The sequence below is a fragment of the Poecilia formosa genome, unplaced genomic scaffold (assembly GCF_000485575.1).
Source record: "Poecilia formosa unplaced genomic scaffold, Poecilia_formosa-5.1.2 Scaffold464, whole genome shotgun sequence".
Taxonomy (NCBI): Eukaryota; Metazoa; Chordata; class Actinopteri; order Cyprinodontiformes; family Poeciliidae; genus Poecilia; species Poecilia formosa.
Window position 1 is genome coordinate 260,012 of NW_006800403.1, and position 25,503 is coordinate 285,514.

Sequence of the window (25,503 nt, forward strand, 5' to 3'; positions counted from 1 at the left end):
TATACTTTAGTCTTTCAACCTTGCAGTGCCAGTGTAACCATCACTTTACGAAGATAATGTGTTTTAATTTTAAGATAATGCAGTGATATAAATTATGGCTTTATGGCACAATTAGTGTGTTTGCTTAATTTCACCATGTTCTTGGACATTGTGATCATATTTATTGCTGCTGTACCTCTGTTGTGAGTAAACACATAACCAGCAGTTTAGCTCACTCACCATTTATCTCTCCCTGTTTTATATGTTTGAACTTTATTGGTGTACTTTGTCATATTTCTAGCTGTATAAATATGTGTTTTGGACCAAGTAAATGATACATTTATGGAATTCAGGCAGTTGGAAGGTATTGACCATTAGATACCATTTTGTCACTTTTCATTGTCATTGACTGTTACAATTTTTCTGGTTGATAAATTCTTCCAGAAATTGTTGCGATAAAAGATGATTTAGTCGTTTGAGACCATTTGCAACTAATGTAAATAAAAATGGCATGTTTATGACTACACCTACTCAAAAAAATATTTCTAAAACACATTTAACATTAAAACTGCAAGACATTTTAAATATCCAAAATAAACAACCAAAATAACAATAATTAAAATGGATTATGATGTCACTATAACCAAAATTGCATTTCAAAAAATAATAATCTGTAACACTTTATTTGGCGGGGTGTGAATAAGACTGACATGACACTGTCATAAACATGACATAACACCTGTCACCAACATGGGTAAGTCTTCATGAATATTTGACTGTCATAAAGTCTCACTTTTAATACAAAGTTGACATTATTCAAAATGTAGTGGAAATATTAATCGCTGTTTTGTTGAAGCTTTTGATAGTGTAATAATTAAATCATTATGACTACTATTATGACAAATTTATGTCAGATCATGATTTCTTGGTTAATGTCAAGTTGTCATAACAAAGACATTTTGAATAATGTCAACTTTGTATTAAAAGTGTCATGATTTACCGAATGATACTTTATGACAACAATCATAAATATTCATGAAGACTTACTCATGTTCATGACAGGTGTTATGTCATGTTTATGATGAGGTCATGTCAGTCTTATTCACACCCCGTCAAATAAAGTGTTACCTAATAATCATTCAGCTTAGACAGGGAAAAAAGGCAAAAGCGGCAGGTAGAGCAAAAACTAACTACCGTACTTTGTACTGGGTGTCAAATCTTTCAAAATGGCGGCATTACAGTGATATTAAAATCTTTAACAACTGTTGGCCAAATGGTCAGGCTAATTTTTTTAATTATGCAATTAATTGATTCATTGCTTATTGTGACAGGCTTAATTGACTCATCATTTATAGATTCTACCCTCCCACCTATTTTACTTTAAGCTACAGAGGCAGTGAGCTAATTCATGCTGTAGGTACATTATAAAATGAGAACAAGTGTAGAAAGTCGTCAAGATGAAGCGGACTTGCTTTTTAAATAAATGTATACACACGTGTGAATTCCTTCAGAGCTATACACACTTTTTTTTTAAAGATTTTTTTTTTGGCTCTAGTGGCCTTTATTTGATAGTTAATTGACAGGAAAGTGGGTAATGAGAGAAGGGGGAAGACATGCAGCAAGGGTTGCCAAGGCTGGGAATCGAACCTGCGGCAGCTGTGTTGAGGACTAGGGCCTCCATATGTGGGTTGTGCTTAATCCCTGCGCCAACACAGCACACCCCCATACATGCTTTTTTTTGTTGTGTGTTAGTTTTCCAGTGGCTTTCAGCAGTTTGAAGAAAAACTTCTATTTGACCAAGTAATTTGTGCCATCTTTTATCATTTCTATATGTTTTCTTTTATATACTTGGAAAAAAGAACAGTTGTTGCAGTTGCAGCTGTTGTTTAGACATGAGCTGAATGAAAAGCTGTGGAGGCACCTTAAGGTCACTCTGCAATGAACAAATGTCTGCCAATTTTCTTTTCTTCAAGCAATTTTGTAAGGAATAGTTGACCAAAATGTGTTGTGAAAGTGAGACTGGTATAGTCATACAGAAAATTTCTACTATGAGAAAGGATGTGTTCAGTACAATTCAATTAAACTAAATTGAATTAAAACAATGATCTTAATGCAATTAAAGTGCTTTCAGGTGGAGCATTTGCCCTACTTTATGCAACTGAAGTAGCCTATTTAATCTTGGGTGCATTCTTATTTCCTCATAGAGCAGTATTTGTGTTCCAATAGTATTTGAGTATGGTGAAAGGCTAAAAATACTTTGGAAAACATAACATATTTTTATTGTTACCGCAATAAATTCCCAAAAAATATTGTAATAACCTTTGAGTGATTATAGCCCATCCCTAACTTTTGATGTCTAAAGGTGATTTTTTTTTTTTTAAGCTGGGCTTCATTTTTCTCATTGCCAGAGGCCCTGTTTTAATTTTCTACTTAATAAATTATGATCATGTGGATCATGACTGTCAGTTCACTATCTTCAAGAAAACAAAGATGATAAAGGAATCGTACTCTGCTAAGGTTTCAGTGGTCTGATTATTATGTCTTGTGTTATAATTATTGCGATGAAGTGCACTTTCACCCTTCAGCTCCCCTCAGCCCCCCCAGGCTCCCAAAGCCATCTTACCCCTCCCTGTAGCCCCACTTCCCGCCAGGCTTTGGCATGTTCAGGACAGCTCAAGCCAAGTCCACCATAACCATGGCCTCTTGTTTCTGCGGTTCGTGCCTCACATAGTGGATCCTGCTGGTTGATGCTTCCCCTTGAGACTTGAGAGACAGACTACATATTCAGAAACATTCTTCATAGTTAAAAATGAATTTGCAGTTGCCAGTTCACAATAGGTTTAGAGAGATGAGTGATAACAGTTGTCACTATTCAGTAATAGTTTGCTGCTACTTGATGCCAAGAGGCGTTGTGGTTTTATTTTAATCTGACCGCTTCATTATTGGAGTCTAAGCTAGCATTAATATTGAGTAAATGTGTATTTGACACATGGAATATCAATGCAGCTGAAAAATTGGACCCACTTTTGCTAATTAATTTATGCACCACTGAAAATAATTAAAAACCAGTAAGGGTTCCAGTTGAAATGCTTTTCACTATTTTAATTCTTGCCTGTAAAGCTGAAGACCAACGTTGGGAGACGGAGGGAGATGAAACAGATTTGGTCCTCTCTGGTCTCTTCCATATATTCAAACTAGTCATTAGTCACAAGGTTTCAAAAGGTTGGTGTCAAAACTACTAAAATATTTCCTACCTTTCTGTAGTTTCTTCTACTGAACGTGCAAAGTGACTTGAGTTGTCTCCAGTTGAATGGAGCATAGAGCAGGGCAAGGCTGCCTCTCCATTGCCAGTCGCTGCACATTGCATGTCAGCTGGCTGAAAGAGAACCACTACATTTTCCTTTTGCTTAATAGAAAGACAAATGTGCAAATACATCCACTCCCAAATGAGAGTTGTGATTTGGAAATTTGGAGATTAAAACAAACTCACCCGTCACTTATTAAAGACGGGTGATAAGTGCAAAACACTTTAGAAATGGAAGTGTTCTGCACAAAAAGCACTTGAAAGCAACTTTTGCATGTGCTTATTCTATATTTTGTTAAGTGTATGGATCAAAATTATGTCAATGATGTTAAGAATTCAAGTATTACACATGGTGTCCACACATCATTTAAAAGTCTCAAATTCATTTACCTAAAACTCAAACTAAATTGTCTCACATTCATTGAAGGCCTACTGCAGGTCTTAATCTCAGGTCTTAAATTTTGTCTTTGCAGGTTTATTTAATCTCATTCTACATAGTTTCTCATGGGACATGTCTGTCAGGCATAAGTTTGAGCTATGTGCAGAAATGTTCACTCACTGTGACTCAAGGTGGTTGAGACTAGCGGCAACAAGCTGCTAATGTTAGTTAGCTAATGAGCTAGCTAGAGATCTGTGTGCATTTTGAAAAGGACAAAGCTGCTGCTTGGAGCCCCAGAAAGTCCACATTTTTGGTCTCCTGCATTTCTTTTGTATTTCTGTGGTGATCCAGGTTAAATTGTATGGTCTTAAAAAAGGTCTTAAAATGTCTTAAATTTGAGTTAGACCGGGTTAAACCCGGTTGTAGGTATAATAATGGATCTAATTACCAGTTTACACAGCATCAGGAACACTTTTTAAAATCCACAACATAATCTGTGCTGCCATGTTAGGAACATCGGCAGTTTAGAAATCTCCTCATTTGTCCTTTTGTTACAAAAACAACTCAAATGCTCTGCTTTCCTCCTGAATTTTCCTCAGTGTAATGGTGATACCAGCCAGTTTTCCTGAATGTTTCAAACATAACACATCACTCCTTGTGTGGTATTTTATTTTTTTGATGAAACAGACACCAGGTGTTCGAAGTAGTAAAACGTGGACGGTTTCAAAAGCTGTCCAAAATGGGAAGAATAACTCAGGAACAACACTCAGAAAAGACTATGCTGTGGTACTTGCATGTCTAATTACTTTCTTCTTTTTTTTTTGCCTTTCCTTTCTTCCCATAAATCCCAATCTTCTTCTCCCTCCTTCATGTGAATGTGCTAAACAGGAGCTAATGGGTTCCTTATGAGAAGTAATTGTGTAGCTCCAGCAGAAGTGTAGTAGGAGCTTTGGTCTTGTGGCTGATGTGATTAGATCTGTTCGAATCCCCTAAGGTGCTTGATGAGATGAATGTCGGTAAAGGCTCACCTCACCATTTAAGGTCACCGATTGAAACATGTGTACTTCTCATCGAGTTACAAACTCTGAGCTCCACATCTGAATGAATTGTGGTGGTAAACACTGGCATAGATCACAAGGTTTGTGCAAAACGTTGTGGTCTGGCAAAGCCTAGCGGTACCGTGCCAGGGGTAGGCGCTCAGTTCTCAAAGCTGCATCTGCTGCTTGGATAAAAGAGAACTCGCTGAGACACTGCTCAGAAATGCAGAGTTTTAGAGTTTTTATTGTACTTGTTTAAATTCACAATGAATGTATTTATATAATTCTGTTTCTGTTGGTTTTGCAAGAACAAGACAGAATAAGGCCTTACATTTTTGTTAATTTTCTTTTTTATTTTCGGTTAGTGACACAAATAAAATAAAAGCCAGAGAGATGAACTACAAAAAGTGTAACACTAAGTGGATCAACATTCTGGTAGATTGAGTCAGTGAATCTTGGTAGTAAAGGTCAAAGTAGGATTCATTTTGCACAAAAATTTTAAATTATTTCCGCATATATTGTTTGACAAATTTTTCCTATTTATTCCAGTGTTTGAAGAAAGTACGTTTATCTTTAAATTAATTGTGAAGGTTATTTTTCACCCTTACTTGCAAATTTAAATTTAATTGCATATTTTGTGATAAAACAACCATTACTGATGGTAGCCTGATAGGAAACATAGTTAATGTTTAAAAGTCTTGTGCTGTCCTTTTTTTGATACCATGTGCAATAATTTATCAAAGACGTTTTAGTCAATAGTGATCCAACATCTTTAGAACATGTTAGAATTTCTTCACTATTGTTTCTTCTTGAAAAATATTAGGGTTTTTTTGCGGATCCTCCGTCCGCTTGTGAAAGCCAATTGATGACAGACTGTGTGCTTTTTTTTTTCTGCCCTGGAAGGCTAATACAGCAGTGTTGGGGAATAACATCATGCAGAAAAATTAGGCTCCTTGTGAGCCAGACATTTTCCAGACTGTATACGTTTAAAATTGGACTGTACTTTTCAGCGTACATACTTTCATCAGCTTACAGAAGCTCTTATCCATCCTAAAGCACAAGAGCAGAGGTCTGAAGTTATGTCATTCTCAAAAAAGTGGGTGGGAGAGCAAAGCCGGAAAAAAGCTGTGCCTGTGGGTTACAGCCCGATTCATTTCTTCATTACTTATTTGCCAGAGTGATTTAAAATTAAACAGGATAAATCAGGGCTTAACTATAAAACGGCTTAAATTCTTAGTGTACAGTCATTTTATTTTCCTTTGTAGAAGTTTGTGTACAAATGACAAGACCAGGGGTGGTTAACTCCAGGCCTTGAGGGCCGGTCTCCTGCAACTTTTAGATGCGTCTCAACTTCAACACACCAGAGTCAAATAATGAGGTCATTATCAAGACTCTGAAGAACTTGACTGCATTTAGAAGGTGATTTAGCTATTGGATTCAAGTGTGTTGGACCAGGGAGACATCTAAGAGTTGCTGTCAGGATTTGTGGGTGGTTGTGGTGAGGATGAACGCTGAGACCCAGATAATGGTGATAATGAATTAAATGAAACTCAAAACAGTCCAGATCAGGCAGCACGGCAGAAAGATAGCACACAGCAATTACCGATAGCAACTGAAACACAGTGGACTGAAAACGAGAGCTGAACCAACACAGGACTTTACAGTTCGACTGTGGTGGCAAGCAGACGAATGACATACGACATACATTTGACAAGGACCCGACCAGAGACAACAGGTGGACTTAAATACACAGGGAGGCTAATCAGGTAACTAGACACACCTGGGAAGCAATCAACGGGGAAGACGCAGAGACAGAGACTCACAGGACAGAAACTGAACACAGAAAACCCTTAAAAAGAAATATACAGAAACACGGATCATAACAGTACCCCCTCCTCAAGGGCAAAAGAAAAGAGTCCAAATCCAACAAGGGTGGGTGGAGGGGCGCTGGATGGGGGACTAGAGTCCAGAAAACAAAAAACAAAAAAAAAAACCAGTCCAAACAAAAATCTACTCAACCAGGGTGGGTGAAGAACCAGGAGGCAGGGAGCCGGGTCCGGTAAATAAAATTACCTTTACCTTTAATGATTATCAGCCTGATTGGTCGTCATTAGTAATTGATATGGATGCTGAAAAATGAAATAGTTTTACAATCAACAACGCTCTGTGGTGTGGAAATTGTCACTGTTTTCAGTTTCAGAGAACACACAGAAATGTAGTTGGCCGTTTAAAAGGAAACAGATTTTATATTTAGGCTGTGACATGGAGCAAAGCTTCAGCAGATAACAGAAAGGTAGAAGGTGTTCCAGCAAACCTGCACTGTTTGTCCTTTCAAGCTATCAACCTGTGTTTGCTAAGGAAAATGCATGGTTTGGAAATGTTGAGACTATGTGGACAATTTCACATTTAAGGTAATTTATTTTCTTTTCATAGACTTTTGTTTACTTAGTTAAGCTAGCTATGCTAATAATGCTAATTGTTTTTTAGCATACTGTGAGTAAAACGTGAAAATCTTTCTTCTTCCCTCTTCATTTTAGCTCTTAACAAGAAACTGGATTGACTAAAACTGAGAGCTTTGTTCAAGTTATAGTCTCTTTTTCTTTATATCAGTGTAAGCGACCAGAGAATAACCAGGGGAAGCCAATGCACCTCTGATTTTGTAATGGAGATGAACAGAGCCAATAGCGCACCTACCTTTATACGAGTCACAGGTACAGCTTCAAGTCAGTTGCTAAAATTCATAATATTTGGTTTGATTTCAGTAACGCCCGTTGGCTTGTCGGGTCACACATAAAACACACCACTCTAACCAGTCACGCCCCTGCTATTCCACAATCGCATTTTTGTATGTGTGTGAGCACAAACTACCATGGCATTGATCCACCACTGTTTTAGCAACATGGGAATTACCAAACAAACACAGAAGGAAGAAGGTTTATGAATTCATTTTTGTGTTTTTACAAATTTGGTACTAATTGTTTGAGAAAGTTAAATCCCTCTTACCACAAAAAACATTGACAAATGACCAGCTGGATTGTGCCTGTTTGCATGCAGGCTGAATATGATGTAACAAATGTAACAAAAATTAGTAACAAATGGGGATTAATGTTTCTTTTTCTTATTTTTTTCTTACTAATTGAAATCAAACTGAAAGTTTTACTCACTGCTGTTATTACCTTTAGATAAACAATGGCTTTCTTGATTTTAAAGATGAAAAACTGAGACGACTGAAATTGCTGTTTATGTTGTCTTAAAATAGAAAGCCTCTCCAAAATATTGAACTTTGGTATTTGGTAAAACTATTTAGTTTGTTGTTTTTGTTGTTTTTTAAACTTCGAAGTCTTTTGATGCAGATTGAAGTCAATATCTGGAAAAGTATGAGTTTGATTTCAGTTTTTTTTTTTTGTTTTTTTGAGAAAAAGGAAAGAGTTTGGGGTAAACAAAATTCATGCATCATTTATGATTTTCAAAAATATCTGCAAAGATTTGCTGGCAATAAATTTACATCAAACAGTAAAACTTCCTTTAAAAATAGGATAAAATCAGAATCAGTTTTACTGGCCAAGATTGTGTGCACAAGCAAAAATATAAAACTCTGTAGACATATGTGAATTATAATAATCTTTTTATTTCTTAAGAAAAAAGAGGAAACTAAAAAGATATTCTTATTTTAACATTGTTTTATATTGCCCATAATAATTGTTTATTAGAGGTGTGCCGATCGATCGGCCACCGATCATAATTGGCCGATAAACGTGAAAAAGTGTATGATCAGTGATCGCCGATCACGGTCTCTTGTTGCCGATCACCTGTATCTCACTTCGCAGCCTGCATGTGCAGCTTATTTCCTCTTTCCTTCACACTGCGCAGGTGCACGGCAACAAATCATAAGCATGTGGTGTGGAACTTGAACACTCCGAGAGTGAACGGGGAAGTTTGCGTGTTACGGTGGAAAATTACCTTGGGGTGAAGCACATCAAAATGCATCTACACAACAAATCTAATGTGACATTTAAAAAAACAAGCATTTGACAGAGTTTGGCTACATCAAGGCTCAATGCAGGAAAATGGACATCTGGAGCAGCCAGTGAAGCAGCGCACAGCTACCAACACTCACCCGGATTACTATCACGCTCGGAAAGCTAAACAAATAACCTGAAAGATAATTTAAGTCTTCGAGCTAGCAGTGTAAGATGCTGGTTCTGTTCTCGTTGTTGAACCGCCGTATGCACTGCTGATAGTATCAATCCAGGTGATCGGCAGAGATCGGCCTCATTGGTGATCAGTATCGGAATCAGTAGCAGAAAACCTGATTGGAGCATCCCCAATTTCACTACAGCCCTAATTTCTAATTAGGACTGTAGTGATACAATAATCTCACAATACGTTACACGATATTCTGCTCACGATACGATATATATTGCGATATTCAGCAAACAATACAATTCAACACATTTTTGCGATTTTCTGAAAGATTTTAGAGGGACAGAGTGATTTTGGTGACATTTTGTGAGTGTCATAGACTTGGATTGAATTAATTTAACTGAAAACTGATTAAAAGCACCAACTACACAAACCTGGCTCTGGTTGGACATGGACACAGACTTAAAGTTGACAGCTGGACAAAATGAATGAAAGAAGTTGTGAGAAAACATGTTTCTTTTAATTGAAACAGTACAAACTGTAGCTTACATGTATTTGTAAAGTAAATAAAGTGCACCAAGTACCCTGCACTGAATAGTTTGATACCTTTTTAACCTTGACACTTAACATCTGAAGGAATCGCTCTAAGTGCTTGGTAAGTAAACTTTAATATGACTTCTCCAAAACAGTCTATAATTCAAGTAATGAAGAACATTTAACTTCAAATGCACCCATCTTAGCAGAGCAGCTTAAGGCCTGTAGATAGACCCTGAATAATAAGTGAACTCTGAACAGAAAGTCTACTCTGCAGACCAAGTGAGCTACATTCTCCTCAGATTTTTGTTTAGAAATAGAATCTGATCAGCGTGCTCTGGGAGAAGTGCACTTCTCTTTGTAGTGATGATATCTCCAGCGGTAGAGAAGACTCTCTCTGAGGATACACTGGTGCCAGGGATGCAGAGGTACCTTTTAGCAGGGTGTGACAGGAGTGGATACTCATATTGGTGCTCCTTCTACCAAACCAGTGGATCCTCTTTTACTTCCAAGAGATCTGCCTCCCTGTAGCGGGTCATCTGCTCTTTAGCCTCATCCTCTTGGGTATTTGCCGCCATTACACTGCCTGCAGTTCTGTGTAAATCAAGTATCTACTAGGCGGGTAACTTGGCAGAAATGCTCTACAGCACATGTGTCAAACTCACGCCCGCCGTGTAATCATATCCAGCCCGCAAGACCATTTTACATTATTGTCATTAATGGCCCGTCGATATGAACAATGCTGTCTCATCCCTATACGTCATATTCTGACGTTTTAGTCACTGCCGCGCTGATAACACAATACTGAACAGAACTACACATCCCACAATGCAACGCTTCAGCTGCCTTGCTGCGCACCTCCCGCGTCCATTCAGTCTTGCTATTACAAGATATTGCGCAGATAGCTGGTAGCTGAAGATACCCCTCACAATGGCGAAGAGAAAAGTTGATTCTGAAAACAGAGCCTTTAATAACCGATGGGAGGCTGTGGCGCTTATGTGGCTGTAATTAAAGAATTCAATCTAAGACGGCACTTCGAGACAAAACATAAGGATAACCTGAAAGACCTGGATGCAGAGCAGAAGAAACAGAAAGCAGAAGAGTTAAAGGATAATCTGGCACTCCAGCAGACGTTTTTTACCCGTGCAAAATCTCAAAGTGAAGCTGCTGTGAAAGCAAGTTTTATCGTGGCAGAGGAGATCGCCAAATCAGCCCGGCCATTTACGGAGGGAGAATTTCTGAAGAGCTGCATGATCAAGGTGTTCGATGTCTTATGTCCAGACAAAAAGCAGATGCTGGCAAATATAAGCCTGAGTAGAAATATGGTTACTGATCGAATTTGTGAGATGGCCACTGATTTAAGAGCACAGTTGAGTGAAAAAAGCAAAGACTTCATTGCCTACTCTCTTGCTGTGGATAAAAGTACTGACATGACTGATACTGCCCAACTGGCTATCTTCATCCGAGGAGTGGACTTCAATTTGTGTGTAACAGAGGAAGTAATGGACATTAAATCAATGCAAGGGACAACGACTGGAAAAGACATTTTTGAAAACGTATCCCAAAGTGTAGCCGACATGAAACTGCCCTAGGACAAACTTATTGGACTTACAACTGATGAAGCACCAGCTATGTGCAGTGAAAAATGTGGACTAGTGGGAAGGATGCGAGTGAAGATGCAGGAGGAGAACTGTACTGGTGAGTTAACAGCATATCACTGCATCATACACCAGGAAGCACTATGTGGCAAAGTCCTGAAAATGGACCATGTAATGAGAACTGTAACACAAACCGTAAACTTTATCCGAGCTAAAGGGTTAAATCATCGGCAGTTTCGGTCCTTTATGCAGGAGATAGATTCAGAATTTGCCGACATTCCTTATCATACAGAGGTGCGTTGGCTAAGTCAGGGAAACGTTCTCAACAGAGTTTTTGAGCTCAGCAACAAAATCTGTAAGTTCATGGACAGTAAAGGAAAAGACTCCACCGTTTTGAGAGATGAAAAATGGAAGTGCAAGTTGGCGTTTCTGGCTGACGTAACAGCTCATCTTAACGCCTTAAATCTGCAGCTCCAGGGACGTGACCGCATGATCACTGACATGTATGACGCGGTGAAGGCGTTTCAAGTGAAGCTGCTTTTATGGGAGACACAAATGCAACAATGCAACTTGCCTCACTTTCCCTGTTGCCAAGTAATGTTGAGCCAAGTCAGCACAACTGTGTTCCCCAAAACGCACTTTGCCGACAAACTGAGCACACTACGCGCTGAGTTCGCACGGTGGTTTAGTGACTTTGAAGCACAAAAAAAAGTTTTGAGTTGCTTCGCAACCCATTTGCCTTTGCCGTTGATGTTGAAACTGCACCTGCGCAGATTCAGATGGAACTGATTGAGCTGCAGTGTAATGGGACACTGAAGGCAAAGTATGACACTGCTGGGCCCGCACAGTTCATTCACTCTATCCCTGCAGCAATGCCCCAGCTCAGTCTTCATGCAGCTTGAACCTTGTGCATGTTTGGGAGCACATATCTGTGTGAGAAGCTCTTCTCAGTGATGAAGATTAACAAAACGGCACACAGAAGTCGTCTCGCTGATGACCACCTGCAGTCCATCCTGAGAATCTCCATAACACAGGACTTCACACCAAACATAAACCAACTTGTTGCCAAAAAAGATGCCAGGTGTCTGGCTGCGATCAGAGCAAATGATCAAATCAGAGTCATAAGAGCAAAGAAAACGGAATGATTAGAATTGTTATTTCTGGAAAGTACATATTTTATGTAGTGTATATTTCCAGGTGTTGTAGCATGTTCATATCTCTACTTTTGACGGGAGATACTTTTAAGGAGAGCAAAATCTTTTGGGATATTTAAGTTTACTTTTTTAATATATACATTGACATAGGAACAAAGGAATTTGAATGTTATTTTAATGTTAAGTTGTTTAAGTTAAGATCTAAGTTGTATAATTTAACAAGATATTTTTTATTTAGAGCAAAAATAATAAATACTGTATAAGTGATTTAATGTTTAAATTTAATATTCCTGTCTCCCAGCCAGCATGCCTAGTTGGGCCCCATGTGGGGGAAAGGAGGGCTTGGTTCCACGAGGGGCCATCGCGGGTTCCACGAAGGCCCCACATGGGCCCTACATGGGCCCTAAATGGACAAACCCATGTGGGCCACCACCATATAGGGCCCATGTGGGCTGTGGCCCTACATGGGCAAACCCATGTGGGGCCATCGTGGAACCCGCGGACAAACCCATATGGGACCCATATGGCCTGCCCTCCTTTTCCCCACATGGGGCCCACCTAGGCATGCTGGCAGGGCTGTTTTTATTCATATTTATGTTCCAAAAACATTAAGTTTAAGTGTGTTAAATAAATGTTTATCCTGGTTGGCCCGCGACGTTAAGTGTATTTTGAATTTTGGCCCCTTGTGCAATTGAGTTTGACATCCCTGCTCTACAGCGACACTGCTGGCTGGATGACCTAATCACTCTCCCAGTGATGCAAGCAGTAAGTGAGCAGGGTTACAGTTGGATGTTACGATACTTACGGATGAATATCAATTTTTTTTCTAGGAAAGAAAATATCGATATATATCGCAAAATCGATATTATTACACAGCCCTATTTCTAATACTTTAATGTATGTTACCATGTGAGATGTACAGATTTCTTTCTTGCCAGTGCAGCAGGATTTTTATTTGGGAATAGATTAAGTTTAATGCTTCAAAAACATGGACCCTAAAAAGAGGGCGATCAATAAAGTCGTTTGATTTTCAATTTGTCCTGCGTTCTTCAAAGAACCATGTTCCCATCTTTTGGCCGTTGTGCAGACTTGCCCTGCTTTCAGAGGGCTACTTAAAACCCTCTCAAAGACTCAGCTTCTGTCCGCCATCTAGCTTCTTTTTCTGTGTCTGTCTGTGGAGGGCCAGTATAAGGGGCTGTGTGAACTGCTTACCATTCCCCTCAACCTTTTTTTTTTCTTTAGCCATCATTCTTTATTTCATTTTTTTCCTTGTACTGCTGCAGTGCAAGAAAGGAAGAGACAAGCCCACTGATGGAGATTGGTTGTAGCTTAACAGGCCCCCACAGAAAGCTCCACCCATGTCATCCTGTTTGTGGAACAATTAGTCTTGCCATTTGTGCATGCCCAAGGTGCACTGCTGCAGTCATTCTTTACATGCAGTAAGTCAGTATCCTCTGTTTCCTAATGTACTTCCTACTTACTCCTCATTGGCTTCTTCATGCTAATTTACACATATATTCAAACATCTGATGGATCCTGTGAAAGAAAGCTGATGCTAAACATAAAATCTCAACTTCCGCCTTTGTTTTGGCCTGTTTTATGTTTACATATGCAGGACATATTAGATCATCTGAAGTTGTCACAACTGGTCAAACATTGCCTCCCTTCTCTTTACTCAGCTCAGATTTGTCAATCTGCCGCAGTGTTCAAACCTAGGCATTTTTGTTTGGTCTGTGTGATTGTGCAAACCAAAAGCATCTATCTGTGGGAAGAGGAACATATACGAGTGACTCATTTGTGTTTCATTTGGTTCACCCCAATAAATGAGGCACTGTGTCATCAAGGCTTAGCTTTTAGGTTCCTCTGAAGCTTGAATACAGTGTGAGGCTGATGTGTTGATTACTTTGTGAATTAACTAATTGATTGGATAAGGTGCTTAATATGAGATTTTTTTTAACAGATTTTGAATCAGGCTAAACGATGCCTGTTGAGTTCTGGGTCATATTTATTGAAAGTTTTTTTTTTTTTTTTTAATACAGTTTTGGCTTAGTTACTTCTCTCGCTGTGTTGCCCTTTTATCCAGTTGCATTTTTAGAGTCTGTATGCTGCAGTTAACTGTTTGATTCAGGGAGGAAATTAAAATTTTTCTCCACCAGCCACAGTGGCTGGTAGAGAAAACTTTTTACCGGCCACTCAGACATTTCAGCAGCCACTGTTTTTTTTTTTTTTTTTTCCCTCTTTCAATTACAAACCCCACCAGTACAAGCAAATTATATAAACTAATTGATTTATTCTTAACTATATAAAAACTGATTTACTGACAATAAGTTTACCATACATTTATAAGTATACAGACTAATTTAAAATTACAAAGCATGGACACCTGAACAGAGGTGGAGTGCAATAAGTTAATTTGAAATAATTACTACAGCAAACTTTAAGTACACAATCCTAATATTCTTGCAGTCCAGGGTTTCCCCCAGTGTATTATAAGCCTGGCGGCCCGCCATGCTTTACTAGCCTCGCTGCCAGGCTAAGCGTTGCTTGTTTACGTTTCGAGGAAAATAAATAGAAAAAAATTTTCTTTTATTTTTTTTAATGCCAGGCTGCAAGCGTCTCTGTTGCTCTGAGCATTTCACTAGCAGAGCAGATTTATTCCTAAATGATAGGTTTATAATAGATAGGTTTATAGTTTATACATTTAAACCCGACAGCACGCGGACCAATCACACCTCTGGCGCCTCTGCGCTTTGCCTCGCTCGCTGCCGCTGCTTTACCTCAGCGGGATCGCGTGCGCCTCCTTTCACTCAAACTGAACACAGGCTGACCTGTATGAATATTTACATCAACCTACTGTGTGGAATTATGATCCTTTGGAGAACTCTAGGTAAGAGTTTAAACCCCGTCGCGTTAGCTCTGGTTGTGCAACTCTATGTGAACCGCAGGAATAACTTGTAGCGTATTCAGAGGTGCGCATTGTGGAGCAGTGAGAATGATTTATCTTTGTGAACGAACAATTATATGGGGCGTTTACATCTCAACACGCTGCCCAGCGTGTGGCTCTGTCTGTCTTCACTGTAAAGTTTATGTCTGTGGTCCCCGTTGGCCAGAGCTTTTGTGGATAACGAGCAGCGCTAACCACATCATGCAGGTTCAGCCCGGTGAGGAGCTTTCGCGCTCTCCTCGGAGTCACGCATCACGCTGATTTTATATTATTTTATTATTATTTTTCCAGTTACACGATGCATCAAACCATATCAAATGTGTTGTCTACTTAGAGTTAATGCGCACGGCCGCACGGAGATCTGAGAAACTCGTGACCATCGGGCACGGTCGAGTCCCATGAACTCGACCAACCAGAATAGTTTCTGTGACAATTAAAACTCAACAGACACGAAATGGAAGAGCTACTAAAGCCAAAACTCCCGTTTGTTGCGTATCTCTGCGCAGTGTAGCAGATTTAACTCATCATGCAGGGCTGGTCCAAGGTTGCATGAGGCCCTGCGCAGACTTTGACTTAGGGGCCCCTCTAGCTGCTAAAATCATCAGCACCTCTAACAGCTTCTGTGTTAGATTTAGTGAAATATGGGAGAAGGGAGTAGTGTAATTGGCCAGCCTAAAAAGCAATAAGTTATAATCGCAGTTTACTAATTTGTATTTGTAAATTCAAAGATTAAACTCACAGCATCAGATTGTTGCTATGGTAACAAAACATTCTAACTATGAATATTGTTTGAAGTTTTACAAAGTAAACTTGCCAGCTCCTTAAAATCTTGCATTTAAATGTTAAACAATTTAAAATCTTTTAATTTATGTATGCTGAAATTGAATGAAGTTTTAACAGTATAGATAATCTCAATAAACAATTGTTACATTTATGTATCTGTGGTCTGTTTTAAAATATTAGGATTTATGGGGCCCCTGAAGCTCTTGGGGGCCTGATGGAGCTGTTGACTTAATTTGGATTAAACAGAAGTGCAAATTTGTTGTTTTTAGACTAGTTGCAGGTTTAAATAGCATTTCACTGGAGATGTTTTCCTGTAACATATAATTACACAGTCATACTTTAATATTTTCTGTCAACTTAACATCTTTTAATACAAAAACACGGTGGACCGCCGGTGGACCGCCTCGACGCCCCCACCACCGGGCTTAGCAAGTTTTCTGGGGGAAACCCTGCAGTCATTTACTATGTTGAACATTTTCACATTTTGGCTACAAGTCCCCCAGATAGTATTTATTCAAGATGTGTCTACTAACTTTTTAAACATTTTTAAATGGCATCAATAGCCATTTTCTAACTGTTCTATTTTTTCCTGTTACTTATTATGTTTTCTATTGAAATTCACAATTATTCTTATTACTAAAAACATCTCAAAACGTGTTCATTATTAATTCCACGGGCCATCATCATTCCTATGTTATCCCAGTGTTTTTCTGGCTGCCTGGTTAGTGTTGGCTTCTCCTATCCGGACTCTCTCTCACACACGCGCACACACACACACACCTGCCCTCCTCTCTGCATGAAACTCTGCCTCTATATGAACATTTCCACTCCTTACTGGGCAGCAGCAGCTATTCTGAACTCTTCATCAATCTTTTCCTGGTCACGTCATCATGCTCCTCCGACGATAATAAATCTGCTGAATTGCTAATTCTCCCTCCTCTTACTGAATCTTCTCCAGCGGCCAAAGTTTGTGCGGTAATTAACATATCGGTTAGTTTGACACATTTTTCTGAATGGGCTTATGTACTTTTTAGCTTTTGTTGTAGTTTTTCTGACCCACCCCATCTTGTGTTCACTCACTTTTCTCAGACTCTGGTTAGCTGAAATGACGCTTTTTATAACCTTGGAGGGGAGGGGCGGGCCAAGGAGGACTGAGGGATTTCATTGGATAAGCCCAATGTCCATCAATAAAATCAACCAATGGGCTGTTGTGGTCATAAAAATTATATTTCATTTACTATTTTTTGTTGAATTATGACAATCCACATGTGCAGACTGATGCACATATGAACAGTCTGTGCATCAGTCTGGACTCCAGACGGTCAGTCCTCCCCTGGACAGAAGTTCAAACTGAAAGCAGCTTTTTCTTTTTTCTGTTCAATGGGGTGTGTTGCTCCAATTTACACGCCACTTCATATTTTTTACCTGCATTTGGCCAGTGGCGGGTGCTAATTTCCACCTCTGGTTTGATTTACTAAATTTGTTATTTCATTAATCGATTCATCACAATTAATCAGATTATTTAATTCCATTCAGAAAAGAAATTATTCTTCTGCTATATAAATGTGTGGCTTTGTTTTGATGTAATAAAATTTAACAGTAGTGTTTTCTCTTTACAGACATTCATTATTCCTTATTATTCCCCATAGTTACCAATAACACAAAAGATGGCAGCAAGCTAAAATTGATAGTAATCACTGCCTTTCACAAAATACTAAAAGCTTATTAAAGTGATTGTATGCCATATGCATGGGTGGTCTCTTTACATTTCGTTTGACATTTTGTGTGTTCGCTTGGGTTATTAATGCCTTTATGTGTCTGTATGTCAGTCAACATGTTTTTACTGTAATATGTGCTTAGCTACTGCCTGTGAATTGGTACTAACAGTTGAATTGCATGTTTTTATGTGAGGTCGGACGGAGAACACGTAAGCAAAAATGGGGTTACCAGGCAGCAAATATAGTTTGGTTAAGGTTTGATTTGAAGCTGCCCTGAATTGTAAGACTTGGTGAAATGCAGTATGTTTTGTTTTGTGTGTTGTTAGTGGCCATGTGGCTGAAGTTGCATAGAAAGGAAACAAGCTGTCATCATTCATAATTGCTTACCGCCTAGAGCTGCTGTTGGGCGTTGTCATCTGCACTGATTTTTTTTCTCTTTTTCTTTCCCTGACATACGAAGGTGGGAAAACGATGACTCTCCTCTCCCTTCTTAAAGATGTTTTATGAGTGACTCAACACTTGCATTCATAGTTGTATTGCTTTATTTAAAATGAAAATACCCAATTCAAAGTATCATTGAGTAAAACTGTCTGGGAGAAATGGTCAAACTAAGTTTACACTGCTTTAATAAAGCTTTCATGTCCCTTGAATTTGGTCATTTTTTTCCATGTTAAAACCACAAATCTCAATGTGTTTTATTGTGATTATATGTGATAGACAAACGCATAGTAGTGCACAATTGTGAAGGAACTCCTTTCAGACAGAAATGTGAAAAGACTGGGGCACATTTGTATTCAGCGCACCTTTCTTTACCACCGTTGATGCTGTTACAGATGCAAGTCTTCTGGAGGTATGTCTGAGATGTTTGAAGCTTGGGCTACTGTTTTATAACATAATCCTGCTTTCATGTTCTGCAGCCTGTTCTCTAATGTTCTCAAACAAACTTGTGGAAATTTCCCTGAACATCTGGATTTGGACGTAGACTAAACTGGAGACAGGTGGAGTAAAGGAGGCTGAATACAAATGCACACATGTTGATTTATATATCTAAATGTTTAAAGTCATGCATCATTTTCCTCTTACTTCAGTTTAGTGATGCAGATCACACCTCTTTATGTGACTGGTATTGCGTTACATATGGGACTGTTTTTCAGGAGCAGTTTTTGTGTTAGTGGGGCTATGATGTCTGTGACACACAGCCACATCCATACAGTTACTTCAAAAAGAAGCAATAAATAGTTGTTGTACTATTATTATAGTACAACAAAATATTGAGATAAAACTTGAGGTCCATATTGTCCACCTATCATTAGGGTGATGGCAATGAGCCCTTCCAACCTCAAAGACTTGGAACTCATCACCATATCAGTAGAGACATGCAGTGAATTCATAAAAAGGGTATAACTGACCTTCAACATAGCAATTTTGTTAAAGTACACATAATAATAATATTGTTCTTTTCTTTTTTTGACAAATGTTGGCAAATGTACATCGCATTTTCCTTTGGGGGAGTTGCCTGAATATTTTCCTGTCACAAACCTCTTGGATGAATGGAAAATATTTCAATAGCTTAATCTACTGAGTATATAAACAATTTTGGATCTAAAAATATTTTCAGTATTTACAAAGATGAAAAAAGTAATACATTTCTTTCTCTTCTTCACGTCTGATGAGCTACAATCCTGAGGAACAATTTTTTTTTTTTTTAATTTACGTAAAATCTCCCCCCAAAGTTTTGAGGTATTAAACATAATGTTGCAACAAATGATTTCACACATTTCCAAGGCCTTTTTTTTAGCTAGCTGTAATTGGAAGCAGTCCTCAGTAAAACACAGGTCAGTGGGTTGAACTGGCATGAATGACAAAAACTCCATTTTGGAGGGAAAAAAAAACATACTCACAAAACCATGTTGGAAACTTGAAAATAACTTTGAAATAGATTTTTATATGCAGCAGATATCGAGTATTTGTATAGTGCTATTGTGCAATTTTGTTTTTGCACAGTTGAGCTGAAATGTAGCAGTGACCTTGAGATTGATAGCATTTAAAGGCTTTTCCACATTTGTATTGGGTGAACTGTGTAAAGTCCGGGTGCCCTTTGATTATGCATAGTTCTGAGTTTTATGCGAGTGCAGCGGGGCAATAATATTCAACAAGCACCAAAAGCAACAAATGTGTTTTTCTTTCTTCCTGTTGTGGTCTAATGTGGAATGCTTCGAACTGTTTATGCTAAGATGCTAGACCTCAGATCATCTGAACATGCTTTTCACTCACAGAAAAGGAAACAAACAGCTTTACTTCTGTCATATTTGTCCTTCTTGGTTACAAAAGAATCATCTTAAAGCTTATAAGACATAAAACTGTTATTTACAAAGCATAAACATCAATCTATCCAGTGTGTCTATCACACAGACTTTACTGCACCAGGTACTACAAGCCAATCAGAGTTGGGTGTACCAGGGAGGTAAGCTAAATTAATTCCCTCAAAACAGGAAACAAATCTGTGTGCACCTATGTGAGGGAAACTGTGTTTTTGAAAACATTGTTCACGCATTTTAACTGCAAACACTACTTGTTTGTAAAATGTTATATTTAGGACTTTGTGCTTTTTGTGTCATTTTGGGATTTGTCACAAAGTTGCATACTTTAGTTGTTCTCTATAGAGTTTAGTTCCTGTTGTTTCCTTTTTAGACTTTGACCCCTTTAGGACTTTTCTTTGATTTTTGCCTGGCTTTACATCAGATTCCCAGATGGTTAAATTCCGTCTCAGTCTGCAGCTGAGTCAGCACAAAAATCTGTTAGTATGAGATGGGGTGAAGACTGGATTTTGTGAGTCTGTGAAGGGAACTGACCGGAATCAGCATCAGTTGCAGTCAAAGAAACGTGTTTGAATTTTTTGACCCTGATCTGAACTGGTTGAGTAGCGTGAACTAATCTCTGACCAAACTCAAATGCAAGTTACCAACAGCTAACAAGAGGCTGGTTCAAATCAAGACTCTTAAACAGGCAGAGCGTCAAGTGTAAGGCATCCTCCATGATGTCAGAGACTCGTAGTAATTCTACCAGTAGCCCCGAAGTTGAACATAACCAAGTAGATTGACCTTCACTACACAAATTGTAGTTTGAGGACAAGTATTTCTACACTGTCAAACTCATAAAGGTCGGTGCTTTTTCATAAGTTTACCCACAGTGCACAGCAACAGGAGGGGAGGGGAGTATATGTGGAGCATTGAGATACTGTGCTAGCTCCATGCAGCTCGCTGAAACACCTGTCACTTCAAAAAGACCTCAAAGTGTGGAAACATTTTTTACAGTTTTAACGCTATGCATTTTTAAAAAAAGATTTACCTTTTGATACCAAAAACTGTCCATTCCTACCCCAGTCAAAGTGTTGACCTGACCTTCACATGATTAATTATATTAGTATCACCTGTTTCTGTCAGAGTACAGTTCTCAGAGTTAGACTTCCCAGGAAACATCCCAGGACTCGAGTAGATCTGCTGTGAGAAAGCTGACATAGAATAGGGCTGGGCGATATGGACTTAAAGTTTTATCATGATATTTTGTGGTAATATTGGGATAACAATAAAGGTAGCAATAAGAACTATTGCTTCTTTTTAAGTAGCTATATGACTGCGACTGTGTGACAGTAATCATAGCCCTAGAAACACAAATATTGCTATTTATAATATGCTTTTTCAGGATACTAGTCACATAAAGTGTGATTTCTGTCACTAAACTGCAATTTATTGATATTTGATATCCATTTATCCATACAGTGGACAAAATGGTAAAAAATAAAATCCTGACAATAAGGAGAGTTTTTAAATCAAAACTTTATCATGAAAATAAATTTATCACAATAAATGTTATCAATACAATAAATACCCACCCCTAAAACAGAATCATGGATATTCATGCTGTGCTAATGGCTGGGTATATAATGCACATAAAGAATGGTTTTTGTTTGTTGGAGAAATGTTTTCAAATACCTCGCAAAGGCACTCAATATTCTGCTAAACAGCAACACTTAGTTATATTTTTTGAAGTTGAATTATATGTGGAATTCTTTGGCTATATGTTGTTTACTTTTTCATTTACTTCATGGAAAAAATGGAATTTAGTTACCATGTTTTGATGGTTGCTGAAAATTTCAGTCAGAAAATCCAATCAGATGTTCTCTTTTAAGAAGATAAAAAGCAGCAACAGTGAGGAGAGAAGATAGCTCCACATCTTATCGGCTTATAAATAAGTTTTAAATGAGTTCAGATCAATTCACAACTTTGCACTTTCCCAGTAGCCTCAGAGTGGCTCTAACAGCAAACAGCAGATGGTATTTGTCAACTGTGAGGCCAGGCAAATGCAGCTGATGTTGGTTTCAGGTTATCTGGAAGCAGAGGGGTAACATTCTCGCATTTGAAACAGAATTTTGTGAATTTTCTTTCCCTCCAGTCTCAATCTTTTTTTGATTAAAAAAAAATGCCTTGTAATGTTTTTAATTTGATTCCTGCCTGTTGTGAGCATGACTATAAAGTTAGGTATGCAGCCTCATTCTGATTAACATACTTCCATTTGATTCCATGGTATCGTCTGCAAAGACAGGGCTGCTGAAAACAAAGGAAAGCGGTTTTGTTTTGCAAGGATTTATAGTTGTTTACCCATATAAAACAAGCAACCAACTCAACAGCCGCAACAATTTAAACGGGGGACATGATTTATGTCCCTTCAGACTCTCATCTTCTCCCATGCGCTGTCAGTTGGCTGCGGTTTTGCCGTTTTGCGCATGTATTTATTTCTCAGACGACCTCATGTCTGGCGGAATAGAGTGGAAGATTTCAGCCTTCTTTGTAATTTGCACATTTTGTTTTGTTTTATCTTCTGTTCATTCATGCAGATTTGTAGAAGTGAAACAAAGCGGGAAGGCAGAGAAAGGCGACGTCCGAGCCGGCGAACGCTTCTCACCGCCCTCCCTCCCTCCGGCCCACTTGTTTACAGTTTTACTGGTCATAAAACGGTCGAAAGCTGTCACTCAGAATCCAGTCTGCTTTTGCATGCAGCAAATCAGACCGCCTCTTTGAAATACAGCCATCACAGTTTGACAGATGTGCTCCTAAACGTCTCTCCAAACACTAGCTGCGAAGATCTTTTCTTTTTTTAATAATTTTTATTGAACAGCTCTGTTTTAAGTGATACGTTTGTAAAGCAACAGAGACTGTTAATCTGCTTTGATTTAGTTTTTTTTTCTCACAATAAAAAGAATCCAGAAACAGATTTGGGGTTTCTCTGAGTCCATCAGAAACTCCTCACAGCCAATTAGAGAGGAGATGGCTATCCTCTTGTGTGTGTTTTGGCTTCTGGCTGCCTCACACAATCCCTACGATGATTGTTTCAGCTCTGACTCTAAATAAAAGCTCAGGAAACATTTGAAATTGATGCTGTCTTCTCACCAGCAGCAAGCTGTGTACACATTGCTGAACTACTGCGTCATAGTTGCATGAGTGTATTCATACTGCTGACCCTTCTTTTGGGGCCCTGCTGTAGTTCCTCTACTGCCTGCACAGTCTTTTTTTTTCTTTTTCTTTTAACAGAGTAGTGGTTTCTCAATCCGTAGCTGAAATGACTGGAAAAGTAAAGATTAGAAAGTACAAGAAATGAAGAAGTTTGTCTTTGAAATCTAGTGCAAACCACCTTAATGTTGCTTTAATGTCAGATTTCTGTACATTATTTTAACCAAACATTCTGCAGATGCATCAGTCAGGCTTGATTAAGGCAGATTTAAAAATTTAGTATAACCTGCTCATTTCAATTTTAAGCTACATAAATTTATCAATTTTAAACCATGTTAACACATCAACAAGCAACAACTGTGCTGCGGATTTTGTAATAGTTTTTAAATCCAACAGAAAAGAAAGGAATTACAAGATTATCCCATTTATGCATCAACCCATTACTCCCTTCAAATCAAGTTTTATTTAAATTAACAGTAGAACATGATGTATTTGAGTGTATGGAATGAAAACATTGAAAAAGTTGTTGGCTTGCATGCATTTTTTTCTCCTGTTTTCATTAGTTTCTGTTTATTTCACTTTTCTGTTTAATTTTACATCGTTTGCAAACTATTTGTTTATTTAGCTAAAACAAAGTTAATGTGGATGGTTTGTTGGTAAAATGTTTGAATTTAGCATTCTGGCTTTGAATCTCTACAGTAAATTCTGAATTGGAAAGTTTTCTATTTCATGGAAATGCACACTGTGACTTTTAGCCCCCCAACCTACACAGACACACATACTTTGTTACAAGTGATTTGATTAACTTTCTTTACTCTAGTCATCATCTGAACTTTACAACAAAAAAAAAAGATTCTATAACTTGAATATCTGTTTCAAAATATGACAAAATGACCATATTTTACTGGCATTGATTTTGTGATCAACAGCCAAAAAATTTTTTTATATTTATTATTTTCACATCCCTCCTCTGGCGTTGAGCTGTACCCAGCCATTTACTTATTAATTAATAATTCATAATTCTCAACAGATTCTGTTTGCAATAAACTAAAACCACAAAGTTAAGCAAAAAAAAAAAAAATTTGTCACTCAATCATCTTCAATGATCAGGTTTTATTAGTGTGGCACGACTGATATTTTATTTCATTTTTCAATATCTCAAATTAGAATGTTTAAGAGCAAACATTAACCTGTTTTCCATGTAAATTTTATATTTTTTGTAAAATATAAAAGTTCTATTGAATTATTTATTCACCACCATTGTAAAGTTACTTTATGTTATGCTAATTTTAACTTATTCTATTTCAAAAGTCCAAATTCAGCTGAGCTGTAGCAGAAGTTCATAAACTTCTGTTTGAATCACTGACACTAGAGAACAAAATGAGCATTTCCTGTGGCTCCTCCTTCATCGGCCGGTCATATGTCTATATGATTTGAATTTAGCATTCTGGCTTTTAGATGTTTCCTCCACCAATGTTTCTATTTTCCTCCAGCTTTTGAAATCTAATTTTAATCAAACGCTATAACGTCCCTTAAATCAGTTCTGGTTTGACCCAGACAGATTTGTTTGTCAGTCCCGTGGGTTCTGGGAATCGAAGGCAAGCGCGCCGTACCGACTGTTGGTGTCTCCGTTGTCATTGGAGATTAGCAGTGTTTTTAGGTACGGGATGTGCCGGAGTGGTTAACTAGTTGAGAGGAAAGTAGAACGCAAGCAAATGGAGGGATGGAGTGAGATGAGTCATTTTCTCTGTCAGACACTGTTGTTTTCCACTAAGCCCTGTTATTTTCACTTGTAAGTGGATGCCAGGTAGTGGGTGGAAAAAGCTTTTTTTTTTTTTTTTTTTTTTTTTCTTTTTTTTTGTTTTCAGATTTTGTGTAATTTTATAAAGGGGCAGAGTGTGGTTTAAGTTGAAGCTTTTCCATATACTTGTCCCAATGTAACCTCGTGCTCGCTCTATATAGATCTGAGTATGTACTGTGAAATAACTCCAGCTTTAGATCTGGATTAGTAGTTTATGTTGAAGGCTTCTTCACTAATGTCTTAATTTGTGAGGAATCTTTGAGTCAGTTTTAATTTAATATGTATATATGTGTAATTTTGTCCTAATTGCTCAAGTCAATATTTCACTATATACTTTTTAGGTGATTGTCTAAAAATAAAAAATGAGTAATTTCTCAGTTATAGCTGATAATTTGTAATTTGAAAACACATAACTTCCTATTAGGATATTTTAAACACCAATCATATCTCATTACACATTAATACGCTCAGTGGGAACCATCTAGCACTACAACAAAAGCTAATATTTACAGTCTTCCTTACTTCTGCTCCTTGGGGTAAGCCAATCAGCACAAGGGAAAATTGTCATATTGGGGTTTAACTTTCTAACCCACATGCAGATTCACTCCAGACATAGATAATG

General features: G+C 38.1%; 1 protein-coding gene and 1 pseudogene across 2 annotated transcripts in view; both read left to right on the forward strand.

Moving 5' to 3' along the window:
- LOC103156109 (vitamin D3 receptor A) overlaps window positions 1-25,503 on the forward strand; it is a 126,928-nt gene that overhangs the window by 6,594 nt on the left and 94,831 nt on the right. The window lies entirely within an intron of this gene.
- LOC107833824 (general transcription factor II-I repeat domain-containing protein 2-like) lies at window positions 10,354-12,148 on the forward strand (annotated as a pseudogene).